Below are 23,376 nucleotides of genomic sequence, written 5' to 3' on the forward strand. Positions count from 1 at the left end.
ATTAATATTTCATCAACTCTATCAAAGCCAAAACCTTAAACTATACGCTGCCAACATTGATGGAGTGGTTGGTGGGCTGGGGGTGGAGAGGCAGCGGTCTAATACATCCAGGTCGCTATCAGTTACTCCGCCTCTGATACAGTTCAGTTCAAAATAAAATTACTTCCTTTATGCGTTTTAAAATGAAAATTGTAGTTGCAGAAAAATCTCTAAAAGCTTTTACTTGAATGTCTTTGTATGCTTTTGTTCGTATAAATAGTAGTATCAAGTACATATGTGAAAAGGTTAATCGTTATTTTAGTTTATATATATATATATATATTATAATGTATATTTAAAATTAAATTGTCCTTAGAGTACTCTCATGTACTAGGCCGTAATTAAGGTAAAGAGGTTCCGTACACATTATGACATTATATATTTCTTCAATAACTTCCGATAGGGCATCTAAGACGTTTTTGTCCCGTTGAAACTCATATTGACACCCACATACAATGTTTTTATCCTGAATAAATTTTAAAATTTGGCATTTAAAATATTCTCTCTAGCACTTACGAGATTACAGTTAAAAGATTTATATGACCGTAATTATGCGTGTCTTTATGATCGTTTGATTAAAAAGGAAATACTTAGAAAATTTTAAAATTGACTAGATAAATTTTTTTTTAATTTTTACAGATACTTTAAAATTAATATAATTAAATTTTCATCGTACGATAGAACACCGCAAAATTTATAACTCAAGTTAATATTAAAAATGTGCTTGTAATAACAATATTATAGCTTAGTTTACGCTAAAGAAAAAACTCTTTAAATGATATTTAAAATATGTATTGTATTTGTTGATACTTATTAGTATTGTATTTGTAGGAGCGCTAGATTAATGTAATTTACTTACACTCATGTAAAAATATATAACAATGTCAATGTAAAAGAGTACTGCATTACCGTAGGGTGAATAACTGTTTATAGTCTGTATACATATACGACTTAGTTAATTAAAGTATCTTACTTTATTAGTCTACAATCTTTAACTAATGAATAATTGACCTTTGTAGAAATGGTTGTTTTATTCCCAATTTAGTTCTGTTTATGTTATAGAATATCACAGGTATGCGTAGGTAGGCATAATATTATAATTATTATAGATATAATGAAATATTGGGGAAAGTAAACTAATGACTCGAACACTGACGTTCGGCCCATCGGGAAAACAGGAACTGGAGGTAACATGTTGGAACTGGGCAGGGAAACCACAAACCGTGACCTCTTCAGTGCATCAATGGAGGATGCAATCTGGGGTCGAAGGCTAGAGCCGATGGCTGTCTTAGAAATTCAAGATCTCAACAATATCACCACTGTCGAGGAGGTCAAAGCCGCCATCATTAGAGATTGGAATCTGGCACGGTCAGCCCTAAGATCTCCGTGACCTAGCCTAATAACCGGGAGCAGTGATTTGCGACGGAGTATCTAACGGAGTAACGGAGTAAGTTGCCGGAGCAAGCGACAAAGAAGCTTCTAAGTACGGTTCGGGTATTAGTAGGTAATTATTAATTGCAGGATCCATCGGAGGTTTAAATTGACGAAGTGCTTCCGTTTGTTCAGCTTTGACCACCTCCAGGCGAACTGCAGAGTGCCCGACAGAAGAGGTAAAGTCCTCTGTTGTAAGTGTGGGAAAGTGGGGCACAGGCGGAGTGGCCCTAAGGCGAAAGCCCGGCGTTGTCTTTCTCCGGGGCTGAAAGTATTCCCCAAACATATATCTGGCACTAGGGCCTGTTCTGTCTTCCAAAAGGCTCTGGAAAAAAGTCATTAAAGACATAACATGTAAAAATCAACCAAGGATATCTACATCAAGTAGACTTACGGACGATCTTCTCTCGCAGCTCGTTCAAGAACATGAAAACTATATTTTCATAATAAGCGAGCAGTAACGTAACAGAGATGTGCCGTAATGGTTCCGTTATACCGTTAGTTGGCACCATTGCCACATGGGTGCCAAACACGAACGTGTTCGTTAAGTCACAGTACCGGTCGAGACTTCGTTTACATTAACAACAATGAGGTCACTCGTGTCAGCTGCTATTTCACATCCAATGAAAGTTTGGCCGATTTTAGGACATGCTGGAGGACGTACTTCCTCCTTTAGATACTTTGGTGGACATCTGACAGTTACCGTCGATTTTAACGCAAAGGCTGCCGTACTAAGATACTTTAGGAGCCCTATCATCCCCTAACTAGGCACTCTCTTTATGTAATGTAGAAACCAATCCTGTGAAGGAGTTTGCCTGGGTTGGCGAGGTTTTTAATGGATTGGAATTTTACTAACCGGCGGAATACGCCGACGGTTTATTAGAATTTTTTCCCTCGTCACAAAAATAACCAGTAATAGTTACATTTACAATAGTAGTGAATGTCCATGTTCTATAACAAACGTATTTTGTTATCTTCATATTGCCAAAATCACTTGTGAATATGGAATTCTTTGGTTAAGGTTTTTCGACTCCAATATCTATACTACCACTAGTTAGTGATAGCCAAATGCACATGCATGTGATAGTTAGTGTGCATATGTTGTGGGATTACTCTAATTTTAGCATATATTATTGTAAATTAGTTATTACTCCATCAATTTAAATTGCAGTAGTTACTGAACAGAAATTAAATAAAGAAGGTAACAGACATCGCTTATTGGCTGAGCTTCAGTGAAGCCTATCACTCGTAGGGCTGAAAGAATGTCATTACTCTCTGCCTATTTGTCCATCTATTCAATAGGTCAACAACCAACTGAACTATACGAGTACACTTTAAATTGTGTATTAAGCTTCATTTATATATGAAGAACACTGAGTTCGAAGATGGTACATTTTTCATCATGGGATTCGTGTAAAAGTTAATATATTTGTACGTTGGTCTTGTGGTTAACTATGATTTCTACGAGAACATTGCAAAATGAATAAATATGTAAACAAACTTAATACACTCATAAAAGATGGAAAACACATATAACTGTTTATAGTGACTTGTTGTTTACACCTTCATTATTTAAATGTATTAAAACTTTTAATCACTATTTTATAGTTAAACTTATACATCACTATTTCTAAGCACACAATAATTCTCTTCTGAGAAATTACACGGCAGGAATACGAACACCACGTCTTGAGTCATTTTGAGTCTATAGCTCATTTCCATGTAGTGCAGACAGATATACAGACAATCATACCAAAACTTTCTTCATTTTTTAAATAGACTCTGTCTTAGACCACTCAGAGATAGGCTTCATAGCCAATCAGCCAAATTTAAATGTCGGACATGCACCGTCATATAATCAGTTTTGTAGTGATAACCATGTTTCCCGCTGTCAGTTGAGTAGTAAATGTTTTTTATCCTTGTACAGTGACTTTTGAATTTATTGCACAGTTACTTTAAATTCAACAGTGTTCTAATTTTATGCAAGTTGCGTCTTGCAGTTAGCGTTTGATAGCCGTTCAAACAGAAAATCACGTGAATTTCGTGTGCTAATTGAGCATTACTTTTTACGTAAAAGATCCATCACTGAGACTAAGGAAAGACTTGACAAATACTACATGAACTCGGCACCTTTAATGTCAATGGTTAATAAGTGGTTTACAGAGTTCCCGTAGTCTTACCAGCACTAGTGATAACGGACGTTCAGGTCTCCCAAAAAGAAGTGATCACGCCGGAAACCCGATAAAATGCATAACATGCATGATAATGGACGATCGGAGAATTAATGTTCACTTCAAAATAGTGTTTAACGATTTTCAGCCCTAATCCGGACGACTTTTGGTGGCGATTTGTAAGTATGGACGAAACATGGATCCATAAAGCCACGACTGGGACCGAGGAACAATCGAAATAGTAGGTTACTCGGGATGAACGTTGTCCATAGAAGGCCAAGGTGAGTCTGTCAACCAACAAGGACACAGTTTTTGGGATTGCACGGGGTGGCATTCACATCGATTACCTTGGGAAGAGTAAAGCGATCACTGGCGAATATTATTCAGAGCTTTTGCACAGATCCGACTGATTTAAAGCAAACCACGGCCGCATTTATCGTAGAAGAAAGTGCTGTTGCATCAATACTGCACGTAAGCACACTTGTCTAGTCACAATGGCAACAATCCATGAATTGGGCAACGAACTGCTACCCCAACCATAGTATTATTCAGGTCTAGCCCCCTGCAACTATTTCCTGTTTTCAAACCCAAAGAAATGGATGTACGATAGGAGATTTGGGTGGAATAAAGAAGTCATTACTAAAACAAACGTCTATTTTGATAGCCTTGAGAAAATCTATTATTTAGAACGAATAAAAATTTTGGAAAAAAGATGGACTACATGTATCTAGCTAAAAGGTAATTATTTGTAAAAATAAAATTTAATATACCGAAAAATGTTGTTTTACGCAAAAGGTCACTTACTTATCAAACCGCGCACGTATGTGCAATTATTTTTTACAATAGTCAAGCAAATACAGCATATATTTTACAATTTATAGTTTACATACATTTATGTATTACATTTTAATGGTCAAATTTGGCCTAAATTTGTGATGTTTTGTAAGATTTGTAAGATTGTTTTAAAGCGGATTCAGTATAATCTTGTTTTACTTTTAAAGAACATGTATGCACTAACATACGTACATGCGCCCTTTGAAGTTAATAAGACGCAGCTCTAAAATTCTTAAAAGTATAAAATTTGTATTAATAATATTAATATACAATACCCTGTACTAATTCTAATTGCCTATTTACATTCGAAACAAATAGCGAGCAGCACTTTACATAATTTAGACGGAAAACTTGAACAGCAGTTTGACGTGTTTTGCTGTAAAGTCACTCTTTCATGCTTGACAAATCTATGTTCATTTTGAAACATTCACTTTCTAACTTTCTTAATCACATTCAAAGTTGCAAATCTTTATTCTTTTCTCAGACATATCTTACAGGCTCAAAAACGCCTTTCAAAGAGGACTTTCTCATATTTGCAAAATAACTGTAAACATATCGGGTATAGTATTTTCATTAACAATAATCTTTTTAAGATAAAATTATTTAGAATTTTATTGACGTGACAACGTCTTAAATTAGGTTGCGGCTCGGAGTCACTCATGAAAAAGTGTAAAGCAGGGTCCACACTATGCCGGGGTAGGCCGGGCGGGCTGACCCGGGTGGGCTAAGCCGGGCGGGTACGTTCTACACCGAAAACGAAACCGACCGGGTTATTTCTACCTACATAGTTTCAACACCCAAACTGGTGACTTCGTTGAAGAGTACTTTTTAGAAGCTTTTTTTTTAAAGTGTCCTTAAAGTGTTTTTAGTGTTTTCAAAATGATTACCGACTATGACGTCGCTATGTCAGCCATGGCTGTGGTGATACTCGCTTTAAATCAGGGCCCAAAAAGACGTCAAAGAAGATTTTGGAATCGCCCGAGCCTTAGGAGAGGACGGCAGCTGTACAGGGCTAGCGAATTAATGAAAGATTTAATGTTGGATGAAGAAGACCCGTTGAATTTGGAATACCGAAATGACGTTGGTTTCACCAACTTTTTCCGAATGCAGCGATCGGACTTTCAAATGCTACTCAACAAGGTTGGACCCAAAATATAAAAAAAGAATACCTCTTATAGAGATGCTATTCCAGCAAGCGAACGATTAGCTGTCACTCTGCGCTTCATTGCGACTGGTGATTCGTACCACTCACTAATGTATGTTTTGAAGATCTCCAAACAATGTATCTCTAAAATCGTACCTGAAGTTTGTGACGCCATTGTAGAGGCCCTTCAAGACTACATTAAGGTAAGGAAAATTGAACAAAATTAATTTAAAACAGTACTTTTATTGACATAATTAAAAATAATTTAGTACAAAAGTTAAAAACTATTGAGGGAAGGGGTCCATATTGGACAGTTCTGAATTAGTGGATGCCGGGGATGCCGATTGCGAATACGATGAAATTGACGACGGTAATGAGGAATATCAAGACGTCGAAAACCATTGAGATGTTGAATTGGTCATGTTGTCAGTGAAGAATGGTGGTTGCGTTTGAGTGGGCGTCTGGGGGAATGAAGGCACCATTGGATTGGCCGGTCCAGAGCTTTGCCGTGTATTAACTTGTGGCACATTGTACCCATGCTGATGTTCAAGATATCCCATTTCAGCTTCAAATAATAATTGGTTGAACTTATTCTGCACAACTAACCTGGTTCGGGGCGAACGAAGCTTTCTCAGTTTAATTGCTATCTGTTCACCGTACAATGAATATTCATCATCGATGTTCGCTCTTTTTGATTGAAGAGATCTCATGACGTTCAGAGCCTCATCCAGTGCATTGGAAGAACCGGGACTATCCACTAATCGACGTCTTGCAGATTTGCTTTTTGGTGCCTTTGGAGATTTGAATGGTTTTTTGGTTCCGGCAACCTCTGAAGGGGAAAGCGTTGATGCTTGTTTGTCTTCAGAATTTTGGGGATGAACAACTTGGCTGTCATCGTTAATGCCTTCTTCTTGACTGTCTTGTGGTCCATCTTCCTGAAAATATAAATACTAAAATAAATACTAAAAAAAGGCATACCGGCAGCTAGCTGTCGGAAAAAGTGCATTTCTTTTAGTGCATAATTTGAGCCGTTGATTTTGAAAGTGGGACAACTCCATTTTTTGTTATTGCTGGATATTTCTTAATGATTTGCATTTGATGGGCATTAAACTATTCACAAGCACTAATAGACTTATTTTCTATTTTTTGAGGTTTTTTGAGGTGCACTAATAAATAAATATACAAAGAAAAAATTCGCTAAAAAATATGACTAATTTTTCTTTTACTTTCATTTTTCAGATGCCTCAGAGTGAAGCTGAGTGGAATGAAATCGCCCAGGTATTTGAGGAAAAGTGGAACTTTCCAAACTGCATCGGTGCTATCGACGGCAAACATATCGCTTTAGTAGCACCTTTTCATTCAGGCTCTGAGTTTTTTAACTACAAGAGATTTTTTAGCATAGTTTTGATGGCTGTGGTGGACGCCAATTACAATTTTATATATGTAAATGTGGGTTGTCAAGGGAGAATCTCCGATGGAGGCGTTTTCAATAATACATTTTTCAAGAAAGCTCTAGAAGAAAACTCTCTACATTTATCTCCCCCACGGGCATTGCCAGGAAGGACAACCCTAACCCCATTTGAGTTAGTTGCAGACGACGCGTTCCCTCTTTCACCAAATATTATGAAACCGTACTCTGGAATACATGACAAAGGATCTAAGAAAAGGATATTTGGTTATAGACTCAGCAGGGCTCGAAGAGTTTCTGAGAATGCCTTTGGAGTGCTGTCTGCTTGCTTTCGTGTATTCCGATCTCCAATGGCATTACAACCTGAAGCTGAAGCTGCAACGAAAGTTACTCTGGTTGCTGTTTACCTACATAATTTTTTACGCAAAACCTCCTCAAAATCAGTTTATAACCCTAGAGGAATGTCCGATAGCGAATCTACGGAAGATGGGGAAGTTACGTTAGGATTATGGAGGCGTGATGCTTCTTCATCTTTACGTTCCCTTTCTGGAGTCCCCAGAAGAAGCACAACTTTGGCTCAATCAGTAAGAGATGAATTTGCCGATTTTTTTATTTCTCCACAGGGTGAAGTGACATTCCAACACAACCATTAAAACATATTATGTTGGAAAGTGAACTTAGTTTTTAGCATAGTTGTTAAAAAAATTAAATAAATAGAAATTACAAACTTACCTCTTCTTTTCTTTGTGTGCTATCCTGAGTATTCCTCGGTTTATTTTTATCGCCCAAAAAATTCATCGGTTGGTAAGCGAACCATTTACTAACGTACGGCTCATCAGCGCCACCCCCTGTTTTTTTCGTTTCAGCTTCTTTCTTTTTTCCCTCCAAAAATGGCTGGTTAAATTTTTCCATTTGCGCTCTATTTCATTTTTATCCACTCCAAAAGACACAGCAATCTCTGTGAGACTGTCGTGTCTTTGGTTTTTTAATTTATGTTGGGAATCTGAACTATCCCATAGAAGACGACGTTCTCTATATAAGTCTATTAACACTAAAACTTGTTCGTCATTCCACTCCATCACTTAAAATGAACAATAAAAAATCCTACTTAAACAAACTGAGTCGAAAATAAAATAATTCGTCTAGTTCGGTCGGAGGTTTAATTGTAACTGAAGCCGCTCGGCACGTCCCCACTCTATCTTTTTGTTCGGCTCGGCTCGGCTTCCTTTGATCTGTACCTACTTTATGCGGGTTGGGATCGGCACGGCCCGGGCCGGCATTTTCTAACCCGGCAAAGCCGCCCGGGGCGTCTACATCAACGCGGCTTAGGCCGCCCGGGTCAGCCCGCCCGGCCTACCCCGGCATAGTGTGGACCCTGCTTAACGCCCGGTAACGTTACGATGCCCGTCCAGTGGGTCCGCCGCACGGGATCCGCACGGGATAAAGCAGATAACTGTGGGTCCGCCGCACGGGATAAAGCAGATAACTATGTTTATTCGTGAAAATGTGGAGTGCTTAGATTCGTCATTTACAACAACTACAACAATAAAGGTAAATAATTGTACACTGATATTTCATTATCGTGAACTATGATTGATTGATTAATTGTTAGATTGATACAAAAGTTGAGAAACTGAGTTTATAGGTTATGTCATACTATTGACAAATGTACAACAATAAAGGTAAATAATTGTACACTGATATTTCATTATCGTAAACTATGATTGATTGATTAATTGTAAGATTGACACAAAAGTTGAGAAACTGAGTTTATAGGTTATTTCATACTATTGACAAATGTTGATAGTGTTAAGTAAATTATTAGTTTAAATCACTCTGCAATCAATCGTAATTCAGTCGATTGAGAAGAAACAGCGCGTATTGCTAGTCAAACATTTAAAATAACAAATTATAACCTCTAACCTGTCATAACAGTGCGACCAAACAAACGAACTAAACCGACCAATCACCACGCGCGGAGTTAGAATTTAACTGTGTTTAGCAAGAATTTCAAATTCCAATTTTAGTAAATGTTTTATTCAACTTTACCATTTACAATAACAAATTTTAATTAATTTCAAATTATGTACAATGTTTTAGTAAACAAAATATATTTCTATAGTTAAAATTTGTGCAGTTCTTATTTTCATTCAATTCCTTGTTCCTATTGTGCAATTTAATAATATTCATATCAATAAATATTCTACCGAGAAAAAGACGTCGTCACGTAAAATCTTCGCCCGTAAAGCCGACTTTACAGGCAACCATAATTTTTTTTTTACATTCGTTATTTAGACAACTTTAGAGTTACATTTCAGAATAAAAAATATTCATCCGTATATAAACATAGTAAACTTATTATTACTAGCCATATTCTGTTTTATGAACTTGTAGTCTTCACATAACGTGTCTGTAATGGAAAGTCTTGATCGATGTGAATATGAGTTTAGCTTCGGTTCACCTACCACTTAAGTGTAGCATCTAAAATCTGATTCTATCGCAGACTTGACTTCAGAAATCTGGAGCCTTTTATCGTAAACATTTAAAATTTTTCAAATTATTTCTATGTAGTTAAATGCACATATTCATAAGTAAAATTGTTAAAATTATAAACACAGCTAGAATGCACATGTACCCATGAAATTGTACCCCTATATAATATAATAAGTTTGGAAATTACTATCCAGGATTTTACGAAATAACACTTTATTTGTAGCATTGAAAAAATTAGATCACTCTTTTTTATCTCAGTCTTAATCTTTGTGTACATTATCTCAATTATGTAATAATCAATAGCATGTAAAAATTTAACATTAGTTTGGCTCAAAATATAATTAAATCAATTCATTTGGCGGGACAAAAGATAGTAGATAAATACATAAAAGTTGTGACATTTGTCAAGGTTAAAGGCAAACCCGTGACAGTTTGTTGTGAAACCCTTTAGTAGCGGAATACTGTATCCCCCTGAAAAAATCATTTAGTCTCATAGACTTCCAAATTAATCGTTGAATTATGTTATTATAGGTTAAATTCAAAGTTGAAATTTATGAATGCATTACATTAAATGTTTATTATATATAACAAATATATAAATAAGTTAAAAATAAACTTTAACAGTTGGCAGACTCAGATATTTGTAGTTATTATTAGTAATGTCAGTTTAAGGGTTTTAATAGAAATAAAAAAAAGAAATTATTTAGAATTATATATTTAGAACAGAATGTTAAATACACCAATGTGTGATGAGTATAAAACTATAGAAATTTAAATAATAAGATACCTAGCTGTCACAAATGGATATCAACCCCATATTATAGACAAAATGATTAAGAATAAAACAAGAAAAATTTATAAAACCAACACAATACTACCTAATCATAATACTAAAGAAATTCAAAAATATATATAAGAAATTCAATATTAAGTTGAAAAAAGCTGTTCAAAAAACCTTTCAAAATGCAAAATTGTCCATCAGTTACCAAACAAGAAATAACACATTTCAACTTATTGAAAACAGAGTGGACCAAAATTATGACAAACAAGAATTATAAAAACAATCTGGAATATGTAAAATTAACTGTAGTTACTGTGAAAGCTATTATATTGGGCAAACTGGTACAATTGTTAACAAAAGGTTTAAAGAACACATACAAGCTTTGAAAACAAATAAAATGTCTACAATAAAATCAAATTTTGCTCAACACTTATTGGAAATTGACCATAACTACACAAATATTGGAAAGAACTTGGAAATTTTTTATATCGAAACGAAAGGAGAGAAATTGAACACAAAAGAAGAATTTCACATCTATCTAAATTATAATAAAGATCCTCATAGCATTTTAAATAGTAATCTGAAAAATAAGACAAACCCAATTAAAAAATAAAAATATTAAATACAGATTACTAATCAAAAATTACAACTGCGTCATATAAATTTAATATATGTTTAAAAGGTCCACATGTGTATATTTAATTGTTGATTATTTATTTATTTAGAGGTTAATTACTGTATGAGGTAATGTTGTTTAAAAACCGAAACACGCGAATGTCAATAAAAACATTTTTATTTTTACATTTATAATACAAGCTTAAAAAATGCACAGGTTTATTTGTTTCGAAATAAGTTCAGCAAAGTACCTGATGAAAAATAACAAAACATTGCGTATTTATGGATATAAATAAGTAAGGGTAGTTTTCCCCCGTAGAAAGAACAAGTTTCTGTCTGGTAATTGATTGTCCTGTCACAAGTAAGTGCTTTAGTACAAAAATATGTGGGTGCACTTGATCCCTTATCACTTAAACGTGCAGACAATGAATCAATTTAGGAACATGAATGTAGCATGGAAAATTTAAAAATTGTATATAAATAAAAATACAAACAAGGAATAGAAAAAAAATTTAAATTATATACATATACATATTACATATTTACTACAGATATATCTATATATATATTTTACAATTAAAAGAACTTTTTACAATTCACGTGAAATATAGTTCAATTCAGATGTAATCCACCGTATAAATCATTACCATCTTCATATTATTACCACCATGTTTCATATTATTGCAGTATCAATACAAAAAGACAATATTACAGAAACACTATAGAAAATTAGGCTTTCTAGCCCGGGTAGGGCCTCTATCAAAATTCGTTAAATAAATATTTAAGCAGAGAAATATCAGATATTTAGGGTCAGGCTAATAATAGCTTACGCAATGCCTTAATAAAAGATTATTGACGTTACATTTATAAAAAACAATGATTACCCACAACACAAATATACGATTGACTTTACTTCAATATCCCACCAACAAACCATTCATCACTTAACTCCACCTATGTAATGGTTCCATTATACAGCGAATTTTCCATAGCGATCGTTCACAGCACAAATCTACGTCCGAGTTGCTGTTGATTTTATCTTGTAAACAAACAATAAATTAAATACGTTAGTGCTATTGCTTATTTTGTTTGTACCTTTCTAATAGTTTAATTGTACTGAAAGCTTACATTCATCATTCAGAGCACTAATATAAGCTCAAGATGATGCCAATTGAGTCTTATTAGCAAACAAATTATCATTTATAATTTATACATTTATTTTCTTAGTAATTGCTGCACTATATGATAAATATTTACATTTAATCCACTCTGCTCTAGACACACTAAACAAACTTAACAAGTAGAGCATACTTATGATTACGATGAATACTTATATTTGTGGGGAGTTTTCACCAGTGATAGAAAGTCCTCGTTAGAGTAATAGTTTAATTAACACGAACGGCTTAGTCTACAATGAGCTGGACAATTTCCAAGGTCCTATAGATTACAGGTAAAAATAAGATAAAATAGTAGGTGCTTTCGATATGATACGTTTTGGGTTGTTGGTTATACAAACGCACCCTGAACCAAGTTTACTACGATCCTGAGCAATAACCTAAAAGGGGCAGAGTACAGGAGCAGACTAATCGACCGGCAAATCAACTGAGTGACCTATCCTGCATGGGAGATCCTATATTATTAAAGCTCGTGATAAGCTCTAAACTGAGATTATATTTTTAGAAGGCCACGCAAACGCTTGCATGTGGAAAATCAGGGTTATTTAAAAAATCTATCAGAGTGGAGCCATAACAAAATGAATTGTGAGTATACTTTCATTTATTCATTAATTAATAAGGGTTGGAAGATTTTCAAACTATATAACACAACATTAAATTCCTTCTCGAGAAAATCCCGAATGAGACGAAAGTTTATAAAAAGAACACTATGCATTATTTATTTATTTATTTATTTATTTCCAACGGACACACTCCATTTTTACATTCAAGTTCCATAATTCAAGATCAATAATTACGACTTAACCTAAACAAAAAAGTTTCCTCAACTAAACATGTGAAAGACTGAAGGGAAATATTATACTCTATTGCAAGGCATGATATATGCTAGAATAAATACGTATATAAATGTTTTAAAACTATAACAATACCATAATGAAAGAACGCAACAATAAATAAACTATAACAATAGAGATAACATAATAACAGAAATAACTTAATAACAGTAATAACAGAAAAAACATAATAAACTATACAATAATATAACAGGGATATTCATAACAGTGTTTCAAAACAGCAGACAGTAAAAATAACAATAGTAAATAGACAAACTATGACATACAATTAACAGAGAAAATGAACAAACATAGACATTAAAGTGGAGGCATTTACGTTGGCAGCACTGCACCTTTCACTTTCCGCTTCAATGATCTCACGCCATCATGGAACAGGTCGGCAGTTATAGGCAGGTTGTTGCCGGCCCTCTGCAGGCGAGCCACCGTGCTGTTTGCTGCATAGTTTGTGCCATAGTGTTGCCTGATGAAGAGGTCATTGGAACGAGTGCTGGATGGTGTCTTGAAATTGAGGAGTTGAAGGACGTCCGGGCAAACCATCTCACCGTTCACCAACTTATGGAGAACCACTAAGTCGGCTACAGTCCTGCGAGTATCAAGATGTTCCAGTTCAAGTCTGGCGTACATATCATCAATTGGAACTTGTTGGTATTGGTATCCATTTCTGACACCCACCAAACGGATGAAACGACGCTGAACTCGTTCAAGATCATCACAAAGGTATTTTTGGTGTGGATTCCAAACAGTCGATCCATATTCCAGAATCTGGCGTACCAGGGCACAGCATATGCATATGCGAGGCAGATGGAGGATTAAATTATTTTTTACCACAGTATTGTATTTATAACGTCATTTAATGTTCTCTATTTCAAATTAGTGGGTTCTTTACATTTTCTAAGTTTGGTAAACAACATTTGGCCGTATTCGAGAACGACAAAGGACACCTTACATTAGTGTCGAAAATATTTTAAGAAGACTCTTGGATCAATTGGAAAAACTTAATATAGTAGTAGTTGTTATTGAAACAACACTCTTCCAATGTAATTTATGTTTTGGAAATAAATTACATTAAACCTTTCGACACCAAAGGTTTCATCGTCAGACGACTCCATATTTATTTAGACAGTAAAACATAAATTACATTGGAAAAGTGTTGTTTCAATAAATTTACTAATATTTTAAACAGTGAATTGCTACAACAAAATCAACTAACTTATGATTATAAAATATTGTATTCATACGTATTTTTCAATTTGAAATACGTTATTCATACTAAGAAATTCGTTTAGATAATTATTGCGCAATATGCCCGATTGAAACCTTTCTTGGTATATGCAAAATGTTAAAGTTTGAATTAAAATTATATTAGTTGTTTTCTATCATAATTGATTGAATGTTTGTGTAGACTAGAATAGCTGCAGCGTGCACATAATATTGTTATATTGCCAGTGACACAGGGTTTCTATAAATGTTTTACATTGTTAAAAACAATTAAGTTTTGCTTTCGAAGTACGCATGACTCGTTTCTCAAAGTAGCCTCGATTAACCCTAGAAAGGTATCGTGTTACAGAATGGCGCTAAGGATATCGATACGTAAATTTGACGTATTTATTTTAATTTTTTTTATTATACAATTACAAAATAAAAAGTTATTTTAATAGTTTTTAGATATAATAGATGTTCAAAATGTTTTAAGAAAGTTAATTGCCAAAATATAGTCCTTTGAATATGTTATACTCATTTCTAAATATTCAATTATTCAATTTTTAGGCAATGAATATTGAATGTGCCAAACTATTATTGTTGCAATAAGGCATTATTACTGCACACTTGTTTAAATATTTCGTGAAAGATGTATGTTTTTTGGTATATTTACCTTGCAAGTTGTTGTGTGTTTTATTTTTACCCAAGTGTAAGGCAATTCAAAGAAAATTCATGGAAAAATCATACAGTCATATATTTTACAGCGAATATAATTGAATAATATAATAATAATTGAATAATATAATATAAGTGAACAATCGAATAACATCAAACAGAAGTTTACTTTTAGCATTTAGTAAATGTTTGTAAACGTAAAAATGTTCTTGTTGTTTGCTTCTTTCGCTCTAACCACAATCAGGGCAAAGTTTCTTCTGGTGCTCTCCACAGATTGTATTCCCACAAGCACAGTAGGTGGTTGTCATTCTTTTCTGTTTTGTGTCACAAAAAGAACAATATTTCCGTCTCCCTTGCTGATCTGGCTGATCTGGTATGGTATGTTGCACTGGCCCGTCAGAACTGTTTGAATTGTTCGTTTCAATGATCGGCTCATGTTCCTTTGGTTCAACCTAACCTCTTGCCAAGGTTTAGTTAGCTCTTTGTGTAGTTCGAACATAAATTCTTGTCTTGGCATGGGCTTAGCTGTACCTCCACTACGTCTAACAGTGTTGTGCGCATATATTACATAAGCGTTGACAACAGCAATATTCATCTTGTTTGTAGAAAATGCAAAGTGGCCATCGCTGGGTTTTCCTGTTACAGTTCATGTGACCACACATTTGATCAAATGTGTCAACTGCTCCTTTGGTTGCATTATAAACCATTGTCATTTCTGGTTTTCCATTTTCATGAAATTGTATTATCATCATGCATTGATGAGACCAACGTAACTACCTTCTTATCATTAGGTTTGTATGATACAGCTGTCATTTCATCTCTGAATAAAAAACACTAAGGAACCAACTTTGCGCTTTTTGTACTTTTTGTCAGAAAATTCTGGTGGAAATTCTGGTTTGTTTCTTTTTATTGTTCCTTACTACTGTCAAAACCCTTCTCAAACAATAATTTTTGAACAAGTGAAACACTGGTAAACCAGTTGTCCATGGTTATGTTTTCTGTTGGTATTTTCTACCGAAGTCACTAACTCTCCAACGAAAGAACTCTGCTGCTGATCTATTTCCAGGTACTGATCCTTTTCCTAAGTACACCAACGAGCATCCACCATGTATTTAGTCGAATTGTCACAAATCATAATGATTTTTATTCCATACTTATTTGGTTTGGAGGGCATATACATTCTAAATGGACACCGCCCGCGGAACCCGACTAATTGTTCATCTATAGCCAGATATGTGCCGGGCTTGTATAGAGATCTACAGTTTTCTAACAGCATATGCCAAATGTTTCTGATAGGAGCAAAACTTGTCTGTCTTTTTATGCTCATCTCTAGTAGCCCTATCGTCAAATCTTAGACAGTTGATCAAAAATTTGAAACGCCTCTCACTCATAGTGGCTTTATATCACTCGCCACAGTATGTAATATCGAACATAATATTTGTGCTTAAATGATTGTCTTTTAGCGCAAGCAGCTAAAATGATCAAGCAAGGCATATAGCTCTTCTAAGCACAAATCTCTGACTGTGCCATCGGTATTGTTTTTCATTGTAATTTCTTTTTTGTTTTTTGTATTTATTCATTTGTATGTTGAGAAGAACTTGTTCAACAAGATTAGGACTAAAAAAATAATTTGAAGCATTCCGATGGAATATACTTCTCCCTTGCAGGTTGACTAGGACCGGGTCGTATGTGAACAACATTTTTTGTTTGAAGTTTTCCCAACTGATGTTTCGCATTCGGACCCCCAAAGAAAAACCCATTTTCTGAAACCACAATTCCGTCTTCCGAGTCCATTGTAAGCACAAGATCCAGTAATATCTGTGTGGGTTCCTAAGTTTGGAGGAGTTTGTCTATTAGGCCTAACTGTTGGAGAAAGTTGCCTGCGCAATTGACCAGGTCGCTTTTTTTCGGTTCTAGTGGTAGTTGGTTGCTCAACTTCCTGGAGATGTTCGATTTCTGCTGATTGCATCTATGTTGTCATTTTCTAGCCGAAGTAAGTCCTCTTCGTCAGGAATGTACTCTGGATCCGCATCGCTGTCATACTCGTCTGAAAGCTCATCGTATTCGACGTTGTCCTCTTCTTCCAGACACTCACCTTCGGCATCGGCTTCAGACCGATCGTTTAGTGCATTCAAAATATCATCGTCTGTTAGCAAATGATCCGCCATTGTTGAAAAACACTCGATATTACAACATATAACAACACTATTTACTTATATTACAAAACCTTTGCATATCTCATAAAGGTATTGACACGTAAACGTTACGTCTACTGAAGTTTACACAAAGGGTATTGACACGTAAGTTTGACGTACGGGTTCCAAGAAACCGGCTAGTAGGGCCACAAAGTAACGCACTCCGATCTAACCAGGGCAGCCGTCACGCGGCAAACTGACTGCCAAGTGCCAAGAGCACTGCTGGAAGGAGGAGAGCCTCGATGGAGGGGTAAAGGAGTGGGGCGCCAAAAATAAACCGGTTATACGTCAAATTTACGTGCGATACCCATCTAGGGTTAACAAGGCAGTCATATCGAAGTGCCTGCGGGTAATAATTTATTTGTGTTCTTTGTTTTGGAAAATTAAAGCTGCAGGTCAACTTGACGGAACCTGGGCAAACATTGTTGTTTAGATTATAATACTATCCTGAATAAAAACTTTAAAGAGATTAACTTCCAAATAAAGTTTACACAGTATCGTAAATTAGTTTTAAATTTTGTCATACACTGTACAATTATTCAACTCTTACAATATTTCAACTCCTTAGAATTTGAAGGTAAATTATTTTTAAGATATCGTAAAAATAAAAGAATTCAATAGGCATCTAAATTTAATTTAATGCACAATAGAGGGTACAGAATGTAAATAAATTGTAGTTGATAAATTTATTATATATAATGCTAGTTTATTAACATGTAAAAGCTGATATGTAAAACAATTAATACCAACTAAATATTATATTTAATATAATATTATTTTGCTTTTCCATAATTACTTTCACAAACTCGGAAGTATTATATTAGTAGTAACTATAGTAAAGGGTATCGTTGAAATCATTTGTAAAGTTATTATGTCATAAACATTGGGTGTAAAAAATAAAAGTGTAAAAACGTAACGTATAATACACTTTAAAATTGTTCAATTCCTGATTGTAGAAAATTAAAAACCAATATGGCAACATGTGACCTGACGTAAGCTCGGCCTAGGGCAGATGAGGTACAACATATTTCCTCAATATTGAAAAGCTTCCCTGTGGATAAATTTTGCTTCTGAACCTTGTATCAGATAGTGAATTTGACTTAATGCTACTGTTTAGTATTAAAGTTGTTTACAAATAGTAATGATTAATCTTTTAGTTGTTTATATTCTATTGGAAGATGTTGTAATACAGTTAAATCAGGAAGACAATATTTAAAACAATATTTAAACGGTCTCATCCTTTACAGTTTTGCTTATACATCTGTTCACTGTAGATGGCCCTCTTCAGCGAGACAAAATACATCAAGAAGTTAACTTTGTAAACAATGATTTAACTCAATGTGAATTAGAAGATTTGTATGTTAAATATCACACCGGTCGTATAATCCCAAGAATTAAATGATTATTTTTAATTAATCTGACAGAATTTAGTTAGTAAACTAACTGAAACGGTACGCGTTAAACTGAATTGTGTTAAACAGGTTGCGAGGTGATACGAATATGAATATTTAATAATAGTCATTAAAAGTATAATATTATATTATATACTGACAATAATCACTGACTCAATACACTTAGAAAATTACAAGGATAATGCACAAATAATACTATAAAAAGTTATTATGAGGTTATAACCGTATTTCTACTGCAGTAGTCGTTGCATTAACACTGAGAGAGAACGGTTTCTTATATTAAATGTTGTGCTTTTCTTGAAATGTTTATTGTTTGAACTAATAGTAAGAACTGGTACAACTATTACGTATATAGCTGCTAGAGACATTGTTTTCTTTACAATCTACAAAAATTTTGGAATTTTCCGGAATATTTCCTCCTTTACTAAAATAGTATACACAATTTCCATGGCTGCAAATTGGTTCTGTAACAATAACAAAAAATGTTTACAAACTAACTTCTGTTCCAAAATAACCCAATCCCAGACTATCTATTTCTATGATCTATTTTATTTAATGATAATTTGAGTTTTACTTCATTATTTATCCTTTAAACTTTATTTCTACCATATTCAGATAGAGTTTATTTTGGGCTATGATAATTTCTTGTTATTATGCATAATTTTAAAATTTTGTATTAAACCTAAGTAAAGAATTTAAATGGAGCACTACAAGGTAATTCAAATGTATTGATGATAATAGTTTTAAATAATAGAGAAAGTTACAAAATAATTTGTGTCTCTTGATCTATTTTTCAGAATTACCCATGAAGAACGGACCATTTCAAGGTTCTAAAAGAAATTATACAATCTATTCTAATCTTTTCATTTAGTAATCTGGGGTGTGTTCGGGAGAGATGACTCAAGATATGGTACTTGACATGATAGCGATTTCTACAGACAGATTTTTAAGAAATCTACTAAAATGATTTAGAAACCCACTTGGGGATAAAACTCTGTTTTCACAACAGGCAATCGAAATACAGGCATATAATTTAAAATGTGTATTTTTGGCTTGGGATAAGAAAGGCATTCAAGCATCAGGAAAATTTGGCTCAGAGCGTACTAACCTGTAAATAACTTAACTAATGATTTAGTAAAAATTGTATTGTATTTTGTGTTTGAGCAAGGATCTTCAAACACAGTGCTTTGAATAAATTGGTTAACTGGTAATAAATTGGTAAAGAACTTTTTAAGTTTTACAGTCTCTCATTCCTATGAATCTACTGGTATATTTTAGTAAAAGATGCCTATAAATGTACAATTTGTTTTGTTCAAGAGTCATTATGAGACAATTCATAAATAGTTTTGGTATTTTTAAATACTAATCATTTACTTTTGTTTATATAAAATGATTTTAGTTATAACAAATTATGACCCATTCCTAGGTATGCTCAGCACTCATCTTATGGTAGCAGTATTAGTAAGTACACCTGATAACATTCCCTAAGCTTGGTATGGTAATGTTACTAACTTATGCATGGAATAATTTTGTTTAGCTGCTATATTTAGTAAAGGTTTGGAGGTGGTAGCCATTTGAAACTCATACATATTTGATATCTTGCGTATGTCTATTTCTATTCTTTAGTGACACGTTATTGAAAAACTAGTTAGCTATCACGTACATATTCTGGGGTTACTATTGTTTTCACTTTTTTATGTTGAATAGTGAAATGGTCCGTAAGAGGGTGTCATTCATTACCCTTATACTGACTATCCCCTAATTATTTACTCATTTAATATAAAATTGGTAAAAGATATACAGTTCGTTGTAAATGCATGTACTTTTTATGATGAAATAACATTTTTTATTTAATTTGACAATAGTTAATACTCAGGAGCCTATATATTTGATGACAATTGGGGCTTAGTAATTTAATAAATGTAATAAATTGTTAACAAAATACTTTGAAATAACTGAAATAATGTAAAATATAAGACAAAAAGTCGACCGAATGATTGCTATACTAAACTGAGGAAATTACCCTATGCTGAGGTCAGGCTGCAGCAATGGGAGAACAGAAAGTTATAAGCACAAGTCATACAGCAGTGAGATTCCTGTTTACAGTGATGAACATTAACTTAATTCTAGACAACAGGCTACATACATTATACAAAACGACTTACTCAACAAAGGAGATCACATTGTGCTGACGTCAGGCTGAAGCAAAGAAAAGATATGAATTGTATGGAGGTAGATATTTATTGCTTCAGTTTACAAGAAATTATTTTTAGTCATTTATTGAATGCTTATAATAATGAACAACAATTTAATTGTGGACAATATACTGAATGGATTCTAAACTGAAGTTATCCCGCTGTGCTAAGGTCAGGCCGTGACAAACAGAAGATAGACAGTTATCGGCGGAAGGGATTTACTGCCAGATTTTAGGAGTTGGCTCAATCCGTATCTGCTTATAGTAAAGAGCTATATAGGTTGAATCTTCACCATTACTTTTTTTCCATCCACGTCATAAAATGTACACAATAACAAGTTCTTAAGTTACTAAATAAAATTTTCTTTCAATCCGAAAACACTGTTAATGCTTAAAATTATCATTTAAGAAAATTAGGTAAACGTTTATTAATTATTCAAAGCATCCTAATTCATTGTTATAGTTGGTTTATTTATTGTTGTGTTATATTGAGTTTAAAGGCTTAGTGCTAAACATTAAAAATTCAAGGCGACCATTAAAGACAAATCTGTAAACGGGTTGCAATATCAAGAATAAACTCTATTGAGATATGAGTTGAAGTATGGCTGAGAAGCTTATGCAGTTCGTGCTATCCGGGATAAAGTGAAAAAGTCTATTATTTAGTTTTAAAGTTGCAAAGAGTGTATTGAGGCAACTTTAATTGCACTAACATTGGGTAAAGTTTGTGCTATCGATGGTGAAGTGGTATCAGTTCGGGTTGTTGGAGTTTTTTATACTCTTTAATGATGGTTGAAGGAATGTTATGGAATAATTATTGGTATAATATTTATTTAAATTTAAAAATATTTCACTTTTGTGTGTTACCCTGGATCGTTCAACCTGCTATGGATTCAGGATGAATTTATATGATTAAAAAATCCAGTAAATTCCTAAACATTTTAACGTACTCAACTTTTATTTTAATGTAAAATTTTGCATTGCGATATTTTATTCAAAACTTGAACCGTGTAGAGCAGTGTTTGAAGGTAATAACGATGGACAGTGGATAACAAAATGAAATAATAAAATGTATTAAGAATACTATTTATACATTGCTATTTACATTAGTTTATTCAGAACAGCATTGTCTACATTGCAGTATACATATATAACATTTTTATTATATTTCTAATAATTGTATAGGTTTTTTTTAAATATATCTAACCCTCTAGCATTGCTAATTAAGGGAGAAACGTTTTTTTAAGATTTTGGATTAAATTAAACATACATATATTCATAATAATATTCATTACATAATTTCAGCAATAAATATTCTTGTAACAATGAAAAAGTTAAGGTAATTTTTAGATATAAAAATACCCCTTCTTATAATAACAAATAGAGAAATTCTTTTTGTTTGAAAAGCAACAATTCGAGAAGATTTATATTAAAAACCTATACAATTATTAGAAATATAATAAAAATGTTATATTTAATAGAGCGGAAATTAATTCTCAAACCCATTATGAGTAACCTTTGCTTGCCTGTACTTTGAAAGAGAAAGTAGCCTAACGTGCTGGGTTGTTTAACTGTAATGATATTTCCAAAAGAATGGGAAGCTAATGTGATGGGTCATAAACATGAATCGGAAGATATTATGTCTTGTATATTGTTTTTTTCTTTAATATTTCCAGTCATTATGAAATCAAATCAAATAATAATTATGAAATATTTAATATATTTAATATTAAATCAGATTTAAAAATAACTATTCATATATACAGATGAGCTACTTCTGTATCCCCTAAATTGGGGCATGGACTAGAAGGGAGTATAGGAAGAATGAACGGAGGTGTCACACAAAATATATTAAAGACATTATTAGCAAACACAATGAACCCGTATTTATTGCAAAAGGTGTTTTTTCCATAAAAGTATTTTTCCATTATTTTTATGTCAATTTTCAGAAATATAGAGTGGTTTAAAGTTATAAATTATATTTTTATATTCATTTGTGAGAAGCGTAGTTAGTGTTACCTTATATAAGGAAAGCCACGAAAGATTGTTGCAAATTTTGTTTTACAGACGTTGTGAAAGAGGAAGCGTTTAATCAACGTAAAAGGCACCAACAATAAAACACGGTTTATAGTTTTGTTTACTACAGCGGTCAGACAAATATGGCTGGATGCTATCTTTGACTCCGTATATGGACTAATTCTGTATCCTTAACATGTATTTCATATGTTCATGATTTGTTATTTAACTATGTTTAATGTATAGTCACGAGATAAGCAACACAGCTCTAGCCACTAACATAATAAAATTATGTGTCTCAATAGATACACCATGCATTGTTTATGTTCTAAACAAGTGATCAAGAGTTTATTTATAAAGGTGTGGACCAGTTCTGTTTGCACTTCCTAGCCGCCTTGATTTGTGTGTGTGCGTGCGTCGGCGCGTGCGCGCGCTTGTGTGTGTAGTAAAATATCAACTTAAGGGAAATAATACTTAATTTGGTATATGCACCCGTTATTTATGGCCCTGAAAAGTTTCTATTTTTCCAAGTTTTACCAGCAGCACAAATGAAAACAAACTGTTTAAGAGATGAAATAAAAGTGAAATGGAAACATTATGAGGTTGGTGATGGCCTTATTACTCAACCCTTAAAATTACTTAGTCTCTTTTTAAACAATTTCTAACGTGAAACATTGATTTTCATTTGTCCATGGTCTACTCAATAAAACATATGTATTTGTGGCGTGTAACACTCAATACA

At 33.6% G+C, this 23,376-nt stretch overlaps 1 pseudogene; it reads right to left on the minus strand.

The window, feature by feature from the left end:
• Positions 1-7,608: 7,608 nt before the first annotated feature.
• Positions 7,609-8,106, minus strand: LOC124370723 (annotated as a pseudogene).
• Positions 8,107-23,376: the final 15,270 nt, after the last annotated feature.

The sequence above is a fragment of the Homalodisca vitripennis genome, unplaced genomic scaffold, assembly GCF_021130785.1.
Source record: "Homalodisca vitripennis isolate AUS2020 unplaced genomic scaffold, UT_GWSS_2.1 ScUCBcl_419;HRSCAF=2370, whole genome shotgun sequence".
NCBI lineage: Eukaryota > Metazoa > Arthropoda > Insecta > Hemiptera > Cicadellidae > Homalodisca > Homalodisca vitripennis.